This window comes from Ziziphus jujuba, chromosome 2 (genome assembly GCF_031755915.1).
Source record: "Ziziphus jujuba cultivar Dongzao chromosome 2, ASM3175591v1".
NCBI classification, from domain to species: domain Eukaryota; kingdom Viridiplantae; phylum Streptophyta; class Magnoliopsida; order Rosales; family Rhamnaceae; genus Ziziphus; species Ziziphus jujuba.
The window spans coordinates 27,993,597-28,018,494 of NC_083380.1; the positions used below are offsets into that span (position 1 = coordinate 27,993,597).

The 24,898-nt window shown below is 34.0% G+C and overlaps 1 pseudogene; it reads right to left on the reverse strand.

Annotated features, from left to right (window-relative positions):
* Window positions 1–637: 637 nt before the first annotated feature.
* Window positions 638–4,411, reverse strand: LOC132800771 (uncharacterized; annotated as a pseudogene).
* Window positions 4,412–24,898: the final 20,487 nt, after the last annotated feature.

Below are 24,898 nucleotides of genomic sequence, written 5' to 3' on the forward strand. Positions count from 1 at the left end.
TGGAGATTGTATTGTCAAGTGGCTCCAAACTAGCAAAATCTGACCCCTCTGTAGATTTCAGCTGCCATCTTAATTAGTTATCAAATACTTGTATAACATATATATGTATACAAAAACAGCGTTATGTAAATTGTAAAGTGAACATGTTTCTATTGTTTCATACAATTACAATGAACCAATTAAATTGATGTTGGTCCTATGGCCTCTCTGTTTACACTTTTCTCTTTTCATGGATTAATTGACCAAACTATTATTTGCTTAGTTTTATTTTAATTTTTAGTATTTGTTTCAACTTAATCAGAAAGTCATAAAGCAATTGCTTACAGAATGCCAAAGCATGTAAATCATGTGTTATGGGTTTCTTTACAATTAATGAATGCTCAATTATACAGCTGTTTGAACTAATGCAAATTATCAATTTGCATAATATACACAATGTGAACGATTAATAGACTTCAAAGTAGGAAAACATAAAAGCTAATAACTCACGGGGACTGCCAAAACCACCAAAAGTAATGAAAGCAGAAATTCAGATGGCAATAGCAACTATTTCTTTATTATTCCAAACTATAACCAAGGTTAGACAAGTGTAATAAAACATTTAATAGCCTGTTAACTAGGTGAGGTTTCTGCATAGCTAATTATTATAAATGATGCAAGTAATAAAACTGATAAACTTGTCAAGCCGGTTTTGAACCATGGAATGTAAATATTCCTCTCTTGGATTGATAACTTTTGAAGGGAAACTTGGTGATTCACGGAGTCGGGGAAACCCTGTGTTCTCCCAAAGAAACCACAGCAAACTTGTTGTAAGCAGCTCCATCTTTGCCCTTCCCATTGTTCATGTCATAGCCATCTAGTAGCTCATTAGTCAAGCTTCCAATTTCGTAGGATTCTAGGATATTGTGTGGTGTTCCTTTGGCAGGAACAATTTTTCCTATGGGAATGAGGCTTTTGTCAGCTGTTATAATACTGGAACTGAAAATCTGGAGCTTTTGGGAGACAATATCGCCAACGTTATAGTGACGGAGGGAGTGGCTTTGTTAACAGCCTTGGCTTCCATTATAAATACCCAATTTGTTCGTGCCAAATTGACCATCCACTTTCTGACACTCTATTGTCCAAATAACATCACTAAACCCTATAAGACCACCTGTTGCGTAGATAAAATGACAAATATCAAATTCAAATTCAGATTCCTAAGGAGAATTATGTAATGGATAAAGACAGAAAGGAAATGAATGAGTTAAAATATGAACACCATGGTGTGCGGTGTGCTCTTTCCTTCATTTGCCACTGATTTGCAGAGAATGCCATTTAATGTAAATTCTGCATTTGTATAAACTCTGCATTCTGCACACCATTATCAACAATTCTATCAGCATTAGGAGCTGTGATTATGGTATTTAATACCGCAAGAAAGAGGGAAAGGAAAATAATAGGGTGTAAGAGGTTTGAATGCTATGTCAAACACATTTCATTCTGGCATTACACAGAATACGTGAGAGGTGTCAGCTACAAGTCTGATAGCTCCCAACCAAAAGCTATTACATTAAACAACTCTCAAAGATGCAGTGTCAAAAAAAACAGACGAAAGCAGAAAATTGCGAAAAAAAAAAAAAAAAAAAGAGAAAAGAACGAACATAGATATAGATTTTTTATCCAAGAATAGAACACTTGAAAATGATAAGTATGGTAAATAAGAATTGCATTCAAAAAAGAGAAAAAAGTACATTCTGCTTTGATGCAATCGCTCATAATATGACAAATGAGCATATTCCACTGGACAAGGACTTAATTGATATGGATTATTTACCCCAAGTCATTTCATCAGTCAATAAGAATGCATGGAAAACTGAACGCAATCATCAATTTATTTTAATTATTAAAAATATTTTGTTGTTCCAAATAGGTCTGTAACTTCCATTAAAACAAACAAAAAATCATTGTCACGAACAGTTTTGAGAGCTACCAAGGGTTAAAACTTAGGGGCCTAAGATATTTTACAACTCTCTCACACGTTTCTGGTTGGTGCCAGAAACATATCCAGGTCAGCAAGGCAGTCAACACAAAGTCTTGTGCTTCTCAGCTCATACATAATGTTCTATTTTTTTCTTTACTGTTTGTTTTATTTAAAATTTGTCTAAATAAATGACTCTGTCCAAGAAACTTGATGAAAACAAATGAGCAAAAGCAGAGAAAAAAAAATTAATCGATACGTCTACAAGTCAAAATTAAATTTTTTTTTTTTTTTAAGGTATCAACAATTCAGTTTAAATAAGAGCATCTTATATATAGTGACACTAGTTAAATAATTTTTGCTAATTATTTACAAATTTTATTATACATATTTATCAATATAGAAATCAATGTTTTATTTTTAGTTTTTCTCTATTTATCATTCTTTTTTTTTTTTAACCCAAAGAAATAAAAAATAAAAATAAAATCAGAATTTACTTTTTCTTGTGGGTTAAGCGACTCAATTAAAGTGGATTCAAAAATCAAAATCCAAGTCCAATACGGATAGGTTAGATCGACATATACTAGGGTACTCTCTCTTAATGGACATATATATATATATATATATTATAATCCCACCACTCAAAATCTAAAAGTCAAAATTTATTTGTGGGTTTCCTTTTTTCTTTTCAAATCTAATCTACTTTTCTACTCGTTCTTCTTCTTCAACTAGAATCTTAATCGTACCGTATTAGTACATCGCTCTCTCTCTCTGTTTAATTAATAGTTCATTCAGTGTTAACTTGTCCATCTACTTATTATTATTATTTAAGATATGGCTGTTGAGTTGTTTGGCGGTGACTCAAAGTGTGAAGCGTGGCCGGTAGATCACATTGAGAATGAAGACCAATCTTTACCATTCCCCATGTTCCTCTTCTTTCTTCATGCCGTGCTTTCACGCCCTGTTGTTGTTGTTGATCAGGTGGAAGAAGAAGACGGCCAACAAGAGGAACACCAACTGCTTGTTATAGATAGCGTCTGCAAAGATCATGTGGCTATGGATTACGATGTGGTAATGGATGAGGAGAGGTAGAAGGTTGCCACTCAAGAAATGCTTTCCGACATTGGAGTGGTTCCGGTTCTAGATTTCATGGTGCAGAGGATTTTGGACGCTGCTCTTTCCATCTCCAAAGATAAACGCTTCTTGGGTCGGAAAGTTTTTCGGATTGGAGTTCACATTGACTCTTTTGTGGATAGCGATCACGATTATGATTATGATGAAGACATGGCGGCGGAATTGGATAATGATTATGAAGATGAATACATGGTGGAATTGGATGGTGAAGATGATTTGGACCCTAAGTTTGAGCCAGCCAGTAGAGTTTCCATTGAATAGTTGGAGAGGGTCAAGGTTGAAGATTGTTTGAAAGGAGAAGCTGGATGTTGTTCTGTTTGCTTTGAAGATTTGGAAACTGGGTGTGAAGCTACTCGTATGCCTTGCTCGCATCTCTTTCATGGAGATTGTATTGTCAAGTGGCTCCAAACTAGCAAATTCTGTCCCTTGTGTAGGTTTCAAATGCCAGATTTGTGACTAGTTTAAGTACTTTGTATAGTGTATGTATACAGAAGAAAAGAAGAAAGAGTGTTATCTAAATTGCATATATATATATATATATATATAAAATACAATGAACAAATTAAATTCTAGTTTCTCTGCTTTCACAAAGATTCTCTGTTCTTCGACCAATTGATCAATTTGTTCATAATCCTTATTATTCAGTCTTTGATAAAGAATTTCACATGTAGTTATTTGCTTAGTTTTATTTTAATTTTTATTATTTTATTAGTCTAATCCGAAAGCCATGTAGATTAAGTTGCTTACCAGAATGCCAAAGCATGTAAATTATGTGTGATTGCTTTTTCTTTGTTTTTGTTTTGCCTTTTATTTGAATTGTCGAATTATCATCTGCAATTATGAACTCTGAAGTATACAGCTGTTTGAGTTAATGCAAATTATTTTATAGTCCAAACAATAAATAAATAAATAAACTTTGTAATTACCGACACCCTTGAAGAATCTGCGTAACATACACACTAGGAACTGCTTGTATACTTCCAAGTAGGGCAACACAAAAAGCTAATTGAAGGGGATTGCAAAAAGCAAATGTAATGAAAACAAAACTAGATATTATGACAAAATCAAATTCAGACTCCAAAGGAGAATTATATAACAAAGACAGATAGGAAATGAATGAGTATATAAATCATGTAGCATGTTCTTACCTTCATTAGCCACTAATTTGTAGAGGATGCCATTTAATGCAAATTCTGCATTTGCAATTCTGTATACAACACGACCCATCATGGCTCCGAAGTAGACTTTTTTTTTTCCGGGATTTTTCAATCTTTTGTGTTTCTGATGTATGTTATCCCATTGCAGCTGTATTTGCATTTACAGATGAAAGCTTTTTATTTTATAGCAAATGGCACAGGAATATTATTCGTAGTAACTTTTCGTAGGGATTTTTTTCTTTTTTCAGAATTTGGTATCCTTGAGATACATTTCACTAGTACTGTATATCTGTTGCTACATTGGCTTTTTGTGTTTTATGGTGATATTGACTTCGGTTCAAAATGCAAGCATCCTTTTTGATGTAGAACTGGTTGCTTATAAAACAGCATGGTCATCCATCATGAATATGGCTCTGTGATAGCCATTTGATTATGGGTTTTTTTTTTTTTTTTTTAAATTTTATTATTATTATTTTTATGTTTTGGGAGTAACATGATAACAGCTTATTTGTGGGACAGAGGGATGGACAGACTACTGAGACACACAATCACAATCTCCCACAGTTACTGAAACTCTGACACTACAACGCGAGTGAGACTTAGTGATGCATAAACAAATGGACACTTTTGACACCCCGCATAAATACACACCAACAAGGATTATACAATAAAAGTTTCTCACTTTGCATCATAGTTTGATACATGAAATACAACAGCAAAAGCATTCATTTCTTGTGCACGTTCCGGAATTCCTACCAAACCATCATTTTATTTCCTAATCCCAACCTCAACTGTTTGCATATATCAAAAAACGATACAAGAGGAAGCTAACCAGGGCCGGCTTAAGGCATAGGCCTATAAGGCAATTGCCTAGGACCCCATTTTGTTAGGGCCCCAAAAAAAACATTATATATATATATATATAATATATATACATGTATTTATTAAATAGAATAAAATTATTAGTTTATTTTGAAAATTCAAAAATTTTGATTTAAAAAGAATTTTAAATTATCTCTAATTGATTATTTATTTTTTTTGGACGAATTCTAATTGACTATTTATTAGAATAATTATCTTTAATTATTTTTATTTTTGAAAAATAATACTAATTAAATCTAATTAAATATTTTATATTCCATAATTGATTAGATTTTAATGATAAAAAAAGAGAAAAAAATGTTAAATACTCCTCTTGTTTGTACACTTTTTCTCATTTGTCTATGCGTTTTTTCTCATCTAACTTATTTATTTTCATCATTTCTTATTCATTCATCTTTTATATTTGTCTAATTTTGATATTCAACCTTTATAATTTGCAATTTTGATTCAAATGGGTCTAAAATAAAAAGTAAGTTTATAAATTATTATTTATTTTAATGAATTTATATTGTTCATTCCTATAATATTTTTAATTTTTCTTTTTTTGTTTTCTATGAATCCATATTTACTAATTGTTCTTGCTGTTTATAAAAATTTACTAATTGTTTTTGCTGTATATAAAAACTAGACTTTATGTTTCTATAGTTTCTGCTTTCTTTTCTTTTTTTCCCTTTTTATCTTATCTTAATTTGAATAAATTGATTAGATTTATTTTGATAACTAAAAATCTAAAAGAAAAATAAATTCATAAACAAAAAAATAGCACTTGAGATAATAAATTTTATAAAAAAAATTAAATTCTTTTCTCAATGTAGAGATTTATTATTATGTGTTAATATAGTTTCAATGGAAAGAAGTTTTTCAAAATTAAAATTAATAAAATCTTATTTACGTGCAACTATGTCTCAACAAGATGAAACAATTTAGCAATTTAATTAATTAAAAAAATTTATTATCAAATCTTGAATATAAAAATTTAATTACTAACTTTATATTAAAAAAAAAATATATATATATATATATATATTTAAATTTTATATAGAAAATCCATTTTATTAAAAATAATATTTAATTAAGGCCTCAAATATTGTTTTTTGCCTAGGGCCTAAAAAATTCTTAAGACGGCCTGGAGCTAGCCAGAATCTCGCCTTTGAATCGTCTACTTTCACTGCACCAACGAAACCTCTTCCTACCCAATTACTTCATTTGCTTTATTCTGCTTTCAAATCCAAGAATTATTATTTCTTGCTTGAACCTATCTATTGTCTCCCCATTTTCCAAGCTATTAGACTTCAAACAGTGTTTTTTGAGCAAAGACTTGAAACAGAGTTGTGTTGCTACTTTCTAGTATGTAATGGAACTTTATCTGTCCCAATTAGTACAGAAGGCATCTAGAACTCAAATCACATTTCAAAGCATCGGTTACCTTTCGCGAGAATGCAATAGCAAAGGTCAGCTACTACAAATCCATGCCCAACTGGTCACAAGGGAACTCATTCACAATCCTCCATTAGCAAGCAAACTCATTGCATCTTTTTCATCATTTCCCTCCCATGCACAATTTCTACTGCCCATGCCATTGCCAAGCAAGTAGATGTTCTATTTTCCCTTCCATCTCTAGTTTGGCTTCAAAATATACTGAAGAAATCATAATTAAAGTTTGAATTTTAAAATAGTTTTAGATAAAATTTTTAACTTATTCTTACTAATTAAATAAAACAAATTTACTTTACAGTATAATTTATTTATATATATACATATATATATATATATATATATTAACAATATATATATATATATATATATATAAAGATCACTTTACTTTTACTTGTACGCAAGAAACTCAATTAAATGTATTCAAATGGAACACTAATTTAGCTCTACCCACACTACGATTTATTTATTTTTACATTAAACTACTAATTAATAATTGGATTAATCAAAATATAACTCTAATTCCTGGATTTTAAAACATTTTTCAAATAACACAAACTCTTATACATTATTCAAAATACAACTCTAATACATTATTATTAATCTTATCCGAAAGTCATATGGATTAAATTGCTTATCGGAATGCCAAAGCACATAAATCAGTCTACTAACTTCCCCTTCTAGTGTAACTGGATTTACATTCAACTTTTCATGATTTGTTCACATCTTTTTTAATTTTTATTTTTATCATTTCTCAACATATACAAACATGTTCAGATGGAAAATAATAAAAATAAACATAATTTTACCAAAACAAATTCCATAAATAATGTGATTTTATTTTATTTATGGAAAAAATTAGATAAGTAAACACATTTGAATTTGAATTCCATAATTAAATATTATTATATGGATGTCAAAATTTTATTCCTTAACAGATTTTTATGATATAGACTGAAAAAAAAAATTCAGATTCAAATATACTTATTAATAATAAAACTTTTAAAAATCACCAGCCAGATCGATTTTATCAATCAGATCAACACCAACAAAATGCAACAAATGTTAAAAGTTCGATTGCTGAAACTTTGTGAGGTTCCAAACTTTAATGAAAAATAAAAAATTAATAGCGTTGAGACGATTATAATGGATATTTATATATATATATATATATATATATATATATATATATATATATATATATATATATATATATATATATATATATATATATATATATATATATTTATTTAATTTTATTACATATTAACGATATATTTAATATTATTATTATTATATGTTTCAGTATATCAAATTGCTATTTAATTATAATTTATTATTTTAGATTATTTTTTATAACAAATAATGTATAATATAATTTAAAGTTTTGTATATAAACGTACAAACAATATATAATAACAATATTATTTTTTAATATTTTACATAATATAATATTATAATATTATATATAGATTTTTTCCTAATAAAGTTTTTTTTTTTCCAAAAGGTGCCAGGAGTTGACTTTTTATGGTTGTAGAATTTTGCCTTTGAATTTTGTATGGTTGTAAAGTGCTCGTCGATACGAGTTCATAGACTAGCGGCACGCTTTAATTGGACATCTGGTTAAGAAGTTATGGACATGTGAAGTTTTTCGAATACCATAATATTTTAATATATCTGGCTTAAGTGAACAGTAATGCCACGTGTTGACATCTGAGAGGTCCACATGGGTGAACAGTGTCACCCACGGTGGCTTTTATTTTGGCAAAATAGAGAGGGAGGAGAGAGAAAGAGAGAGAGAGAGAGAGAGAGAGAGAGAGAAAACCACCGGCCACCACCGGTTGGCCATCGTCCGGCCACCGGAGGGCCACACTCACCACCCCACTGCCTCCGCCTCCTCAATTCCGACCGGCCACCCAAATCTCACGGCCAACCGGCCAGTAACAAGCCGGGATCGGAGCGTTTTTCGGCGACGGTGATTTTTCCCCTCCACCATTGGCCACTGCCGTTTGACCCATTTCTAGCCATTTTTAGGCCACACGCACCAGCCACCACTCACCACCTCCTTATTTTCGTCCAGCCCACCAAATTTCACGGTTACCAGACCTCCGGCGCGCCGGGATCGGAGTATTTTCCGGCGAGGGGCCGAAAATCTTCAAACCCAGATCTCTTCGCCGTCCGGCCTCCGTTTGCCTCACCGCCGGTCCCGTTGGAACCCTCTCCCCTTGATCTACAAAATCCCCAAAAATCTCAGCCATCGGCCACCGGATGCACCGCCGTCGGTGACTGTTGCAGGTGACCACGACGGCTCACCGGAGAAATCACTATTCCGGTGAGTACCCAGTTGCACCGCCGGTCCTTCTCCACTAATTCCGATACCCTGAACCCAGATCCAGCGTCCTTTTCCTCCAATTCATGATAGTTTGGGAGAATCGATGCTCTAAAGGCCGAAAGCTTTCTGGCGAGATTCCGGCCACCTCGGGTCCGATCTCCGGGAAGTAAGACCGGATTCGTAATCCTCGTCACTCAAGTTTCGTTTTGGTATATTACTCGTCAATTTTGGTTAACGTTTGTGTTTAACCCCCTGGGTACCGGGTATTATTTACCCTAATAAAATATTAATTTATTTGCGATGTGTAATGTTGTTGTTCTAGGAGTACGGGTGCATCGTGGAATTGATCCCATAAAGGATCTTGGATTAATTGCGTGCTCCAGGTGAGTGACCCACCTTTAAAACCATTTTGGGGTGATTAATTATGTTTATATGGTATTAATTTGATATCTAGAATTATGCTCATATGGTGGGATTTAAATATAATTGTGGAAAAAATATTATTTTATATATATATATATACCCATTGGTGCTAAACGGAAATTTTGGGTTATTAAGAAATTCCCGATTTTTTATTATTGTGATTTAATTGTATTTATTACGCATGAGCAAGGTATTTTCATTAATTAATTATATCTAGATTTTAATATTATTTTTGGGCATGATTGGTTTAAAGATTTCAAGGAAAATATTGATTTAAATTGGTGGTTTCAAATTTCATAATTATGCCCGTGGAATATTATTTGATGGACTTTGTGATACGAGAAAAAATTATTTGTATATTGTTATCGATGATTTTGTACCGGAAATGTTAAAGGAAAATGTGGGATGATGAATTTGAAAAATGGTATAATTCCCACGGTGAATTTTGGAAAATTGGTACTGTAATAAAAAACTTAATAATTGGTTTTAAACGCACTCATACAGTATTGGTGTTCTTGCTGTATATGTGATTAGCGCGCAAGTTATTATATCTCCCGTGAGTTGACATTGGACCAAGGGCAGGCAAGTTTGATATTGGCCATAGCCGCCCCCCTCCGTGGCCGAGATGACGGTTTCAGCAGCGTCGCTGTCGGGACGCCGAAGCGCCGTATGCAAGTTTCTCTTTTTAACCTCCCCGCCAGTCGGTGCTCGGGACGCTGGGTATCGGAGGGCATCACTGGTATATGGTGTGGTGCGTCAAGTATAAATTTTCAGATAGAAATTTCAAACCCTAAAGTGTTCAAAAATTATTTATTGTGTTTTATTACATTTTATTTATATTTGGATTATTTAATTGTTATTTATTAAATTAATGATTCCTTGATTTTTGGGCATATGAACAATCGGGTTTTGTGAAAATGTTTTAAAAGGGGAACCTTTCCAACGGAGTGAATAGTGAAAGTTTTGAGAGAAAATATTATTTTCAATTAATTATTATTTATTTATTTATTTATTCTTAATTAATCAAATGTACTGTGATTATCGTTACTATTATATTTGTGCAGTAGATAGGGTCACTCACTGAGATGATTAGCATCTTATATTTTTAAATTTCGTTCCCCTAGGTACAAGGATTGGGAGACGTTGATTGTCCGGGGTGAGCCCGACGTCTCAGTTCATTGCCGAAAGTCCAAGAAGCATTTCTTTCCTTTTTCCTTTCCATCTTGTATTGCTTCCTTATTTGTCATTATATTAATTCCATATTTATTTTTATAATGCTCTGTATACTGTATTGGACATTTGGTTATTAATTATGCACTGATTTTCTGTTATTCATTTGGAGTGCTGCAAATTTGTGGAATTATATTGTAGTAATGTGGGAGGAATAAGGGGATGTATATAGAAGTATGTTTTCAGTGCAAGAAAATTGTGGTAAGTCCAACCCTTAGGGGAGGTTCTGCAGGATTTTCCATTGGAGGGTCCGGTAGGGTTTCCCTGAGATCAGGGCTTGTCTAGGGTTCCGGTGAGGAATTTTGGACGGGTCCTGACAAATATGCTGTGCGATCCATGATTCCAGCTGTCGCTGGCACTCTGCTACTAATACAGATCAGGATGGTTGTCCATATTGGCAGTTCGATCCCCTAAACTCGTAGGCAACATAGTTACGAAGCTTATAATCTGCCATACCTAGAACACATAGCTCCCACAGGATGGCCATACATATATGCACGCTAATATGTAATGACAGTTATCCTGTGGCCAAGGATGGAGACCGCTAGTGTAACACCCCGTCCCGAACCATGTCGGAAATTTTTGCACGTTGACCGAGGTTGACTGTTGACCATTGACCGAAGGGGTCAAAAGTTGACTTTTTAACCCGATTGGAATTTTAGGTTGACTGAGGTACCTTACGAAGTACACATTGACACGAGTTCGTAGACTGGTAGCACGTTGAAAACAGAGCTACGGTTTGAAAGTTACGAGCAAAACAAGTTGAGGTCCAAACTGTCCAAGGGGTGCTGGAGTTGACTTTTTATTCATGCAAGGTTGAGCTTTGACTCATGCATGGTTGTGAAGTGTTCGTCGATACGAGTCCGTAGACTAGCGGCACGTCCGATTTGGACATGTGGTTTGAAAGTTATGGACCTGAAGAGTTTTTTAAATACCGTATTATTTTAATATTATTTTTAAACGCGTAACGATGTGCCATGTGTGACTTAATGAAGGTGACCATGTGTCACCATAGTGAGGTGCCACATGTCAACCATGTGTAATATCAAATTATTTTTATTATTATTTTAAATAATAATATTTTTATTTTTATTTAATTATTTTTATTTTTCCTTTTTCCTTTTTCTTTTCTTTTTCTTTTTCTTTTCTTTTCCCCATGTGGGAAAACACCTTTTCTTTTTTTTTCTTTTTCTTTTTCTTTTTTCCTTTTTTTCCTTCTTCTTCCCCGAGCCATCAAAACACACACGCAGAAATTTTTCTCTCTCCCTCTCTCTGTTTGACCGGCGTTTGGCTGGATTTCAGTCGTCGGAATACCACACGCGCCGGCCACCGGGGAAGCCCACCTCACCGCGATCTCGACCCGCAAATTTCCCGGCCTGTCGCCGCCGGACGCACCCAGATCGGGCCGGTGAAGCCGGCGGCGGCCGGTTATGTTGTTCCGACGATTCTAGCCGTTTCCGACCAAACCAGCCCGACCCATACCTCTATCCCACCATTTTCGACCCCTCTGAGTCCATTTCCGGGGTTAGTTTTCCCAAAATCCCCACCGTTTGAGAGATCCCTCAAGTTTAAAATCGGCCGAAGCTTTCCGGCCACCTCCGGCGAAATTGGGGTCGATGGAGACTGGTAATGCGCTCCTCGTTCCACGAGATTTGATTCGGTATATTATTCGCCTATTTTGGTTAACGTTTGTGTTTGACCCCCCGGGTACCGGGTATTATTTACCCGATTAAAATATTAATTTATTTGACTGTCTGTGAATTTTGTTCTAGAAGCACGGGTGAGTCATGGAATTGATCCCATAGTGGATCGTGGTTTAATTGCGTGCTCCAGGTGAGTGACCCACCTTTAAAAATATTTTTGGGGTAATTAATTGTATTTATGTGGTATTAAATTGATATTTGTAATTGGTGCTCATGTGGCGTATTTTAAATATAATCGGGAAAAATATTATTTTATATATATATTTACCCATTGGTGCTAAATGAAATTTTGGGGTCATTAAGAAATTCCCGATTATTATTTTATCGTGATTAAATGGTATTTATTACACATGAGCAAGTATTTTTCAGAAAGTAATTGTGTCTGGATTTTATATCATTTTTGGGCAATTAATTATGTTTATTTGGTATTTAAATTGGTATTTAAATTATGCTCATGTGGTGTGATTTAATTATGGTTTTATTGTGGTTTAATTTATTATGCATGAGCAAAGTGTATTTCGGTAGTATTTGTACGTGGTTTTTAAGTAATATTTTTCGGGCATAATTGGGTTAAATATTTTACGAAAATATTTGTTTAAATTTTATAAATTATGCCCGCGGTATTTTTATGATTGCATCTTGTACTTCGAGAAAATTGTGGTTTGTTGGTTATCAATGTTTCATACCGGTTTATTAAATAAAAATATGTGGGATGGTAAGTGTGAGAATTTAATGTATTTCCCACTGTAATTTTGGAAAACGGTACGGTTGGTTAATAATGTTTATTTTTAGACGCACTCATACAGTATTGGTGTTCTGGTGTATGGACACGTGGTAGCGCGCAGGTATTATGTGGTTTAGCGCGCGGTTATTATTTCTCCCGTTGTTGCCATTGGACCGTGGGCAGGCAAGTTTGTTTGTGCACAGCCGCCCCCCTCCTTGGCCGGGAGATGGTTTAAGCAATGGTACTGTCGAGACGCCGAAATGCCGTTTGCAGGTTTCTCTCTTTAACCCCCCCCCGCCACTTGATCGGTGATCGGGACGGTGGGTATCGGAGGGCATCACCGGTATATGGTATGGTGCGTCAGGTGTAATTTGCAAATAATGTTTTAAACCCCAAAGGTGTTCAAAACTTATTTACTATAATTTATTATAGTTTATTTATATTTGGGGTATTTATTTATTTATTTATTTGTTGTTTGTTAAATTATTTGGTCCCTTGGTTTTCGGAAAGTACGTATATCGGGTTTTGTGAAAATGTTTTAAAAGGGGAACTTTTCCAACAGAGTGAATAGTGAGGGTTTTGAGAGAAATTATTACTTCAAATGTTTATTTATTTATTTATTTAATTGTTCGGTATTGATTAATTAAATTCCTTTATTTTTACATTATTAATGTTAAAGGTGTTCGGTAGTTAGGGTCATTCACAGAGATGATTAGCATCTCACACTCTTAAATTCCGTTCCCCTAGGTTCAGGTTGGAGACGTTGATTGTCCGGGGCAAGCCCAACGTCTCAGTTCATTGCCGAAGGTTCAAGAAGTATTTCTTCCCTTTTTTCCTCTCTGTCTTGTATTGCTTTCTTATCTGTCTTTGTATAAATTCCATATTTATCTGTATAATGCTCTGTATATTGTATTGGACGTGTAGTTGTTATTTAATGCACTGGGTTTCTGGTGTTGTTATTTGAAGTGCTGTAAATTTGTGGAAACAAATTGTAGTAATGTGGGAGGAATAAGGGGATGAATTTTTGAAGTGTGTTTTCAGTGCAGGTAAATTTTGGTTAGTCCTACCCTTAGGGGAGGTGCTGCCGGATTTTCCGTTGGAAGGTTCGGTGGTATTTTCCTGGGATCAGGGCTTGTCTAGGGTTCCGGGGAGGAATTCTGGACGGGTCCTGACAGTTAGTGCTAACTTTGTATTATACCCTACCTACCATCATAGGAATGATCCTGAATATAACCTGTGAGCTGATCCATAGCAACCACCTATGCGCTAATCACATCCACAACTACAGAACACTGGTACGTATATAGTGCATCTAAAAACTCTAAATTTTTATAATATTATTAAAATAATAAGTTTCGATAAAATAAGATTAAATCAAGTTTATGAATAATAAATAAATTAATTAATTAATTAATGCATAAGTATATTTTTTTGGAAATATTAAAATTTAAATAAATAATTTTTTTCAAATTCAAAAAATCAATTTACGCCAAAATAATATAAAGAAAAATATATAAAAATTCATACATAATTAAAATAACATAAATACATTATTTATACATCAAAATTTCAACATTTAAATCAACAATAAATTTAATAAGATTTAAATCATAATTTCATAAAATTAATTTCTTCCACCATAATTCAATTTCATAACTAAGTAAATAATCAAACAAATAAACATATTTTTGTTATCACGGTAATCTTGATACAATTACTTCCTCGACCTTCAAATCAATTCACACCATACAATTTCACATATAATTAAGCAAAAAAAATATATTCTAATAAATGTCATAACCTCATAGTAAAATTAACAATAATTTAATAATAATTTAACAGCAGCTTAAAAATACAGCTTTCTAAATTTTCAAAAATAGTATTTCAAGGCCATACTTATCCAATGCAATATAAATTTGACACCTATACTATAAATAATAATTATTTAAATATTAAACAGATACATATTTCATTCTACCATATTAAAATAATAATATTTTATTCAAAAGTCGCATATTTCTAAATACTCCATCATAATTCGCAAATGAGATATCAATAGAAAGCCAAATAGACGAGAAATACGTTACCAATCTCCGTTGGACTCAATTTGACCGGCGGTGACAAGAAAATGGACGGAAAGTTTCGGTCAAATTTCAATTTGTCGTACCTCCCAAACGATAGCGAAATGAGCTGAAAGGACCTCAAAATTGAACTTAGGGGGTCCAATATTAGTGGAAATGAGTATCAATTTGACCGGGTGGTGGTCGGATCGCTGGAAAACCGGCCTTGCCTTAGTCGGCAGTGGAAGCTCGATCTGGGCCCGTCCGACGAAGCCCGAATCTTCGCCCCCATCCTCCCCATCCGGTGGGTGTAATGTATGGATGCCCAAAAAATTTTATTTTGGTAGAAACCCGAGAGAGGAAGAGAAGAGAAGGAGAGAGAGGAAGAAGAGGAAAGGAAGAAGAAGAAGAAGAGAAACACAGGGGAGGGGGGGTTATTTCCCCACGTGGAGGAGGAAGAAAAGAAAAAGAAAATAAATAATTAAAATAATAATATAATAATATAATATATATAAAATAATAACAAAATAATATAATATAATATTTACTTGTGGCTGACATATGGCACATTTATGATGTCACATGTGGTGCATCCCATTTGGTGACACGTGTCATATTGGTCATACATTTTCAAAATAATAGTAAAATAATATGGTATTCCAAAAATTTTATAAGTCTATAACTTTTCAACGAAATGTCCAAATTAGGTATTCGTTAGTCTATGGATTCGTATCAACGTGTACTTTATAATCATACAAGAGTCAAAACCAAATTCTACACAAATGAAAAGTCAACTTCGACACCCTCGAACTGTTCGGACCTTAATTTGTACTGCTCATAACTTTCAAACTGTAGCTGCGTTTTTTATGTGTTACTAGTCTACAAACTCTGGTCGATTCGTACTTCGCATCGGTGCCTTGGTCAACTTATAATTATTTCCGAATTAAAAAGTCAAAGCTTGATCCTTCTCCATCAATGACGGTCAAACTCGGTCAACCTCAATCAACGTGAGAAAATTTCAGCGTACTTCGGGATGAGGTGTACTTTAGATGAAATTTTTCCAATGAAAAATTTTATATTCAAATTGGTTGTTGAAATTTTGAATGCAACTTAACTCGATGAGCAAGAATTATTTGGTAAGTATGAAGTTTATTATGCAATGATTCAAATTCCAAAACTTTATACATATATTTTTTAATTTTTTGAAGATATTATTGGAGAAGTTGTTTGTAAAGACAATGCTAAAAGTCTAGAATCTGATGGAAAGAGAAACAAGCTTGTTGATGTTGTGCTTCAAGATCTAAAGTATGTTTCATCCAGAATTTAGTTAGATGTAAATAATAATTTTATTTGCATATATTATTGTATGAGTTTATGTGTTTATTTTACAGAAATACCAAGCTTTTATGTACTTTGTGGGTGATTTTGGTGGAAAGGAAAATGTTCTTTAAAGTTCAAATCAAAACCTAGAATATTAGTGAGCATAATGAAATCAACATGGTCATGAGGTTGATTGATAACAAGGAACTTGTAACAAAATATATTTTAAGTTCTTATAAAATAAATCGTATTAGTGTGAATTAAGTTACTATAATACGCATATATATTTATACATATTCGTTATAATACTGTCTTCAATGTTTAATGATATTTTTTTATTATTCTAATCACAAAAAATAATATTGTTAGAACTATGATGAGTTTTTTCAACTTGAAAACACTAATATTATCGAGCTAAAGGTAGTTTTTAGTATTACCTTTTACATTTTATTTGTAAATAACTTTATTTATTTCATAACTCAACAATTTTAATTTTTGTATAGGACTCTGTGTCTCAAAATAACTTCAACCTTCTTAAAAAAAAAAAAAAAAAAAACTTTTAGAAAACGGACTAATCCAATGATTATTAAAGATGATGGTTGTGAGGACCCGTCCAGAATTCCTCCCCGGAACCCTAGACAAGCCCTGATCCCAGGGAAATACCACCGAACCTTCCAACGGAAAATCCGGCAGCACCTCCCCTAAGGGTAGGACTTACCAAAAATTACCTGCACTGAAAACACACTTCTATACTCACCCCCTTATTCCTCCCGCAAAACTACAAGTTGTTCCATAATTTACAGCACTTCACAATAATAGCGGTAAACCAGTACATAAATAAAACATAAGTGTCCAAATAGTATACAAAGCTTTATGAAGTGCTAATCAACAGAAATACAACAAAGACGAAAGAAATAATACAACTGAAATGAATGAGTACAAAGGTACTTCTCGAAACACGATAGCAGCGGAAAATTGGTTCACTCCGGAAGAACGTCTACCACCCCTTGCACCTAAGGGAACGGAACTTAAAAACGCGAGATGCTAATCATCTCAATGAGTGATCCTAACTACTGAACACTTTTAATGATAATAATAATAATAATAATATAACAAATAAGGAAATCGAATTAATACCAACAATTAATAAATGAATAATAATAACAGTTGGAAATAATAATTTTCCCTCAAAACTCTCACTAATCACTCCGTTGGAAAAGTTCCCTTTTTAAAACGATTTCACAAAACCCGATATTCGTACTTCTCGAAAACCAAGGGATCAAACATTTGATAAACAAACAATAAATAAATAAATACCCTAATATATAATTAAAATGTAATAAATTATAATAATTAAATTTTGAACACCTTTGGGGTTTGAAACTTTATTTGAAAATTACACTTGACGCACCACACCATATACCAGTGATGCCCTCCGATACCCAGCGTCCTGAGCACCGACTGGCGAGGAGATTAAAGAGAGAAACTTGCAAACGGCACTTGAGGCGTCCGACAAGCGACTGCATTGTTGAAACCATCATCCCGGCCAAGGAGGGGGGCGGCTGTGGCCAATAACAAACTTGCCTGCTCACGGTCCAATGGCAACTCACGGGAGAAATAATAATACTTGTGCGCTGAACCACATATACATATACCAGAACACCAATACTGTATGAATGCGTCTAAAATAATTATTAAACCAACTGTACCATTTTCCAGAATTACCGTGGGAAATATACCAAAATTTCTCACTTACCATCCCACATATTTTTATTTAACAAATCGATACGAAAACATTGATAACAAATAAACCATAATTTTCTCGTAATACGAGGTTCAACAATTAAAATACCACGGGCATAATTTATACAATTTAAACAAATATTTTCATAAAATATTTAACCCAATTATGCCCGAAAATAATACTTAAAACCTCGTACGATTATTACCGAAATATACTTTGCTCATGCATAATAAATAAATTAAATCACAATAAAACCATAATTAAATCGCACCACATGAGCATAATTTAAATACCAATTAAACATAATTAATTGCCCAAAATATTTTTGAAGGTGGGTCACTCACCTTAAGCGCATAAATCAGCTAAGATCCTCCGCAGGATCAACTCCACTACTCGCGCGCACCTAAAACATCCACAGTACACCAACCGAATATATTAATATTTTATTCGGATAATTCCCAAATGGGTACCCGGGGAGCGAACACAACGACAACTAAAAGTTACGAGTTATATACCGAATCGAAGCTCGAGTGATGAGGATCACGGATTCGGTCTTACTTTCCGGTGATCGGACCCGAGGTGGCCGGAATCTCGCCGGAAAGCTTTCGGGTTTCGACTCCTCAATTCTCCCAAACCGTCGCGAATTGGCGGAAAAGGATGCCAGATTCGGGTTCAGGAGGTCGAACACAGTGGACAAGGACCGGCGATGCGACTGGGTACTCGCCGGAATAGTAACTTCCGACGAGCCGCCGCGGTCACCGGCAACCGTCGCCCGCGGTGGAGCGTACGGTGGCCGTTGGCTGAGATTTTTGGCAGATTTATAGATCGAGGGGAGAGAAATCCAACGGGACCGGTGGTGAGGCAAATGGAGGCCAGACGGCGGAGAAATCGGGGTTTGAAGAGTTTTGGCCCCTCACCGGAAAAAGCTCCGATCCCGGCACGTTGGAGGTCCCGTGGCCATGAAATTTGGTGGGTAGGCCAGACTTGAGGAGGTGGTGAGGGGTGGCTGGCGTGTGTGGCCTAAAAATGGCCGAAAACAGGGCAAACGGCGGTGGCCGGCGGTGGAGGTAAAAATCACCGCCGAACTTCGCCGCCTCGATCCAGGCACGTCCGGCGACCAACGGCCGTGAAATTTCAGGGTTTGGCCGGAAATGGGGAGAGGCGTCCGTCTGGCCGGCGCGTGTAACGTGAATCGGCCGACAAATTTGAAGATTCCGGCGGCCGGTCGGTCTCTCTCTCTCTCTCTCTCTCCTCTCTCTCTTTCTCTCTCTTCCCCGAGATTTTTGTCAAATAAAAGCCACTGTGGTGATACTGTTCATTCCACGTGGACCAATCAGGTGATGACACATGGCGTTACTGTGCACTTAAGCCAGATATAATAAAATATTACGGTATCCGGCGAACTTTAAACGTCCATAACTTTTTAACCAAATGTCCGATTTAAGCGTGCCACTAGTTTATGAACTCGTATCGACGAGTACTTTACAACCATATAAAAGTCAAACTAAAATTACACCACAAGAAAAAGTCAACTCCCGGCACCTTTTGGACTGTTTGCACCTCAACTTGTTTTGCCCATAACTTTCAAACCGTAGCTCTGTTTTCGATGTGCTACTAGTCTACGAACTTGGGGCATCATGCACTTCACCACGGTACCCTGGTCAACTAGAATTCCAACTGGGACAAAAAGTCAACTTCTGACCCGCTCGGTCAATGGTCAACTTCGGTCAACGTGCACGGATTCCGATGTGATTTGGGACGGGGTGTTACAATGGTTCCTATGGAGAAATTATTAATAGCGAACCAAATTCATAGATGTCAAGCAATAAGTTGTCAAGTAATAAACTAAGAAAAATAATTAACTAAGAAAAACAACTAAGCAAGAAAAAAAAATTAATTGTTATTGAATAATTTTAAAAAGTCTTTTTTTTAATGCTTTATCACTTTTTTATTTTTTTATAATTTTTATTAAACAGTGCTTGACGGGTTTATAAATAATTGTTATTCTTATTTTTATTTCTTTTCTTATAATTAATAGGTTTATAATTACGTTTTATCATCATCATCATCATCATCATCATCACCATCACCACTACCACAAAGCATTCAAATGGTTAATATTTGTTTTAAGCATTTTAGGAGTTTGATTATAATTCAGTTTTGTAACCTATTATTAAAATAATGTATAACGATTATATATCCCGTGCATGGCATGGACCTATAACAACTAGTAGTAGTAGTAGCAATAATAATAATAATAATAAATAGAACTAAAATGATAAATATATCACATAAACTGCACACTCATGGCAGAAATACACCATATGTACCATATAATATACCAATACATAATCCCATGATATCGACCGTCTGTAGATATATTATTACTGATACGGTTAGGAGTGATTGCCTATAATGGCTATCCAACCTAGTAACCTCATAGGCACTAAAAATATGCTGCTAAACCATTCATGAGCCTAACCGGTTCATTATCTTGGTATGGTACACCTAACACATAATATAATATATATATATATATATATTAAAAGGAGGTTTGATGCACCGCTAGGATAAAAATGATTAAATAAGCTCTTTAGAAAGGGGTGGCTAGTTGGCGAGTTGTTGGGTTGGACAACTAGCATAGGTGAGAACTTTTAATAGCATGCTTGTAAACCTCTTTATTGTTCTCTCCATCGAGACCCAATAAAATGAATGCATTTTATTTAGTTGTGTCATTGCCTTGTTTGCTAGTCCCTTTACTAAGGATTGTTGTTATATGCTTTATTGCTTACTTGGTACTTGCATAATACTAATATCGTGTAGGTTGTTTGCTTGCAAGGGACGCTAACAATTGGCTTACTACCAGAGAGGGGCCAGTAAGCACCGCACGGCCCACGTTGTACACTTGAAGTAGTGGGACCATAACAGTTGGGAACTACCAACTTATGTCTGGTATTCGAAACACCACTTGATAGAAGAAAAAGAAAAAGAGAATCTACATGCAGTCCCTTGAGCATCCCAAAGATGCTGATGCTAAATAATCTGCCATCTTACACCTAAAGTGTAACACCCCATCCCGAAGTACATCGGAATTTTCTCAAGTTGACTGGGTTTAACCGTCGTTCACTGAGAGGGGATCAAACTTTGACTTTTGATTTGGATAGAATTTTAGGTTGATTGAGGTATGGTTGCAAAGTAAAACAAGAGTTTATTTAGGTGGACCCGAGTCCATATACTAGTGGCATATCAAAAATGGAGCTATGTTTTGAAAGTTATGAGTAAAACAAATTGAGGCTCGAATTGTTTGAGGGTGCCTGAGTTGACTTTTTATTCTTGTAAAATTGAGCTTTGACTCATGTATGGTTGTGAAGTACTCGTCAATACGAGTTCATAGGCTAATGGCACACCTAATTTCGGCATCAGCTTTTAAAGTTACGGACTCATGAAGTTTTTTCTGAGATTGCGTTTATAAGCATCGATCTGTGTGTGTGTGTGTACAGTGACCAATGACACTGTGCCATGTGTTGTGATTTTGGACCAACCCATGAGTGTAGAGTGGCACCCACGAGAGGCCCTTTGACTGGGTGAAGGGAGGCTAAGGTGGAGGAGAGAAGGAGGAGGAGGAGAGAGAAACAGGAGAGAGAGAGGGAGTTCCGGCCAACCACCATTAACCCATTTTCCAGCCACCCCTTGCCACATGCACCACCCCGTCATGTAGCCCACCTCATTTCCTACTGGACACCTAGGTTTCATGACAAACTCACCGGCGATGCTCCCAGATAAGCCGTTTTTCTGGCCAATGGCCCAATTCCTTCTTTGGTCAATTTCTCCCAAACCAGACCTCCGTTTGTTTCACGCCGGTCCCATTAGCTTATCCATCCTCCGATCTACCTCCCCACCAATTTCTCCCAAACCGGTGGTGATGGATTCCGGTGGCCATGGCGGCTTACCAAAAAACCCACCTCCGGCAAGTTCCCGATCGCCCCACCTATCTTTTCCCACTAATTTGGCCTTCCTGAATCCAAATCTGAGGTCCTTTTCCTTCAACTCCCAACGGTTTGTGAGATTTAAGGACATTAAATTCGAGAAGTTTCCGGCGAGATCCGGGCCACCATAGTTCTGATCTCCCGAAGGTAAGACCTGATTTGTAATCCTTATGTCTTAATCTTTGATTCAATATATTAACGTTTATTTTAGCTACCACGGATACTTGTGTAATATATCCTATTAAAATATTAATTTAATTGGTTTTGTATAATATTGATACTTTAGGAGCACGTGCGAATTGTTGAATCGATCCGATCGAGGATCTTGATTTAATTGCGTGTTCGAGGTGAGTGACCCACCTTCAAAACTATTTTGGGAACTGTTAAAAATATATATTTTGTGTTATTTGAACTTATGAAAAAATAAATGTGTTTGATATTAAGGGAAATTGATATTTAAAATTTATAATGTCAATTTATAATTAATTAATATATGTAATGTCACCAAATTACATTTTGGGATTGTGAAAATATATATATATATATATATATATTTGGTGTTAATTGAATTTCTGAAAAATGTGTTATATATGTTTAATATTTAAGAAATTGTTATTTGAATTTATGATGATGATTTATGTTGACTTAGAGCATGTATTGCATCAAAAATTGTATTTTGGATTTTTAAAGAAATTATATTTTAGAATTATTGTTGAATTTATCATTGAGATTTTAATGCCAAGAGTTTATTGAATTAAGCATATATTGCATGGAATTCATATCTTTGGTTTTAAAGAAGTTATGGATTTAAATTATTGTGAATTATTGATAAATTTTTATTGTGAAATTTATTGCGTATAATAAATGTATTTGTGTGAATTTTAATATATGTTTAATATTTAAAGGAATTTCCATTTAATTTTACAATGCCAATTTATGATGATTTTATATATGTAAGGTTGCCGAAATATATTTTGAGATTTTAAAGGAATTATGGTTCATAAATTTTTATTAATTATTGTTATATTTATTATTCAAATTATGGTGCATAAGTGTATGAATTTAATTATATATGGATTTTATGTGGCATTAATGTTATTTTGATTTAAATGGTTTTTTTTAAGGATTTAAGGAAAATATTGTTTTAAATTATTATGTTTCAAAAATATTTATTTATTGAAATATTAAAGATTTGACTTTACGCCATTGGAAGTTTGGTATATTTTAATTGATGGATTTGAAATTTATGGATTTTAAATGATGGATTCATGGTGACGGTTAAAAAGAAATGTGGACTATATGGATTTATAGAGAGATATTTAATCCAATGGCATTTATGAAATTGTTATATTTGCAAAATTATGATTTTGATTTTAGACGCACTCATACAGTACTGGTGTTCTGTACTGTATATGTTAATAAGCACGCAAAAGCTAGTATACTCTCTTGTAAGACGTTATAGACCTGAGGGCATGTAAATTTTATACAGTGCACATAAGCGGCCCCCCTCCATAGCCGAGATGATAGTTATAAGCAGCGGTACTGTTGGGACGCCAGACGACCATATACAAGTTTGTCTCTTTAACCTCCCATCAGGCGGTGCTCGAAACACTGGGTACCATCGATCATCACTAGTATATAGTATGGTGCATCAAGTTATTTCTCGATATGAATTTCAAACTAAAATTTTTTACTTAAAATGTATTTAATGTTGTTTTTATTATTTATTTCGCTTGGATATTTTAACATAAATTTCATGGAATTTTATTATGTTTTTAATTACCTATTCTTATTAATGTTTTAAAATACAAATTGCCTAGATTTTACTATTTAAATTGATTTGGTGTTTTAAAATAAATTCTATTATATTTTAATATATTTTACTATATTTTATTTGTACCATTTATTTTAAATGGATATTTTAAATTGATTTAAATAGTTCTTTATTTATTTATCTAATTAATTGATTTATTCTATTTATTTAAATATCCCTGGATTGTTTTAATGTGAATTTTATTAAGATTTTCTTTATTGGTTTTATGATATTTTATTTACAATTTAATAATTGTTATTAAAAATTATTTTTATTTCTCATTATAAATTTTAGATCTTTAATTTATTGTATATTATTTGCAATTTATTTAATTAATCATTTCTGGATCTTTGGAGGCATCCAATTGTTGGGTTTTGTAAAAATATTTTAAAAGGGGAACTTTTCCTATTGAGTGAATAGTGAGGGTTTTGAGAGAAAATATTATTTTTAACTATTTATTATTTATTTACTTATTTCTTATTAAATTAATTAAGTTTATTATTATTATTGTATAGTAGATTGGATCACTCACTGAGATGATTAGCATCTCATGTTTTTGAATTTCGTTCCTTTAAACTCAAGTTCTAGACTTTGATCGACAGGGGTGAGCTCGATGGCTTGTTCATTTCTAAAAGTCCGAGAAGTCTTTATTCTTCATTTTCTATCTTGTAATAATTCTTTCGACTTAATGTTGTAATAACTCTCATACTTAGTAATTTTATAGATACTCTGTATACTATATTGGATATATTTATTTAATTATACACTAATTCCATGTTATTTATATGAAGTGCTGCAAACTTGTGGTATTAAATTGTAGTAAGGTGAGAGGAATAAGGTGGTGCATATAGAAGTGTATTTTCTGTATAGAGAATTTTGTGATAAGTCCAACCTTTAGAGGGATACTGTCGGATTTTCCATTGGAAGGTTTGGTAGTATCTTCCTGGAATCAGGGCTTGTCTAGGATTCCAATAAGGGATCTTGGACAGATCCTGA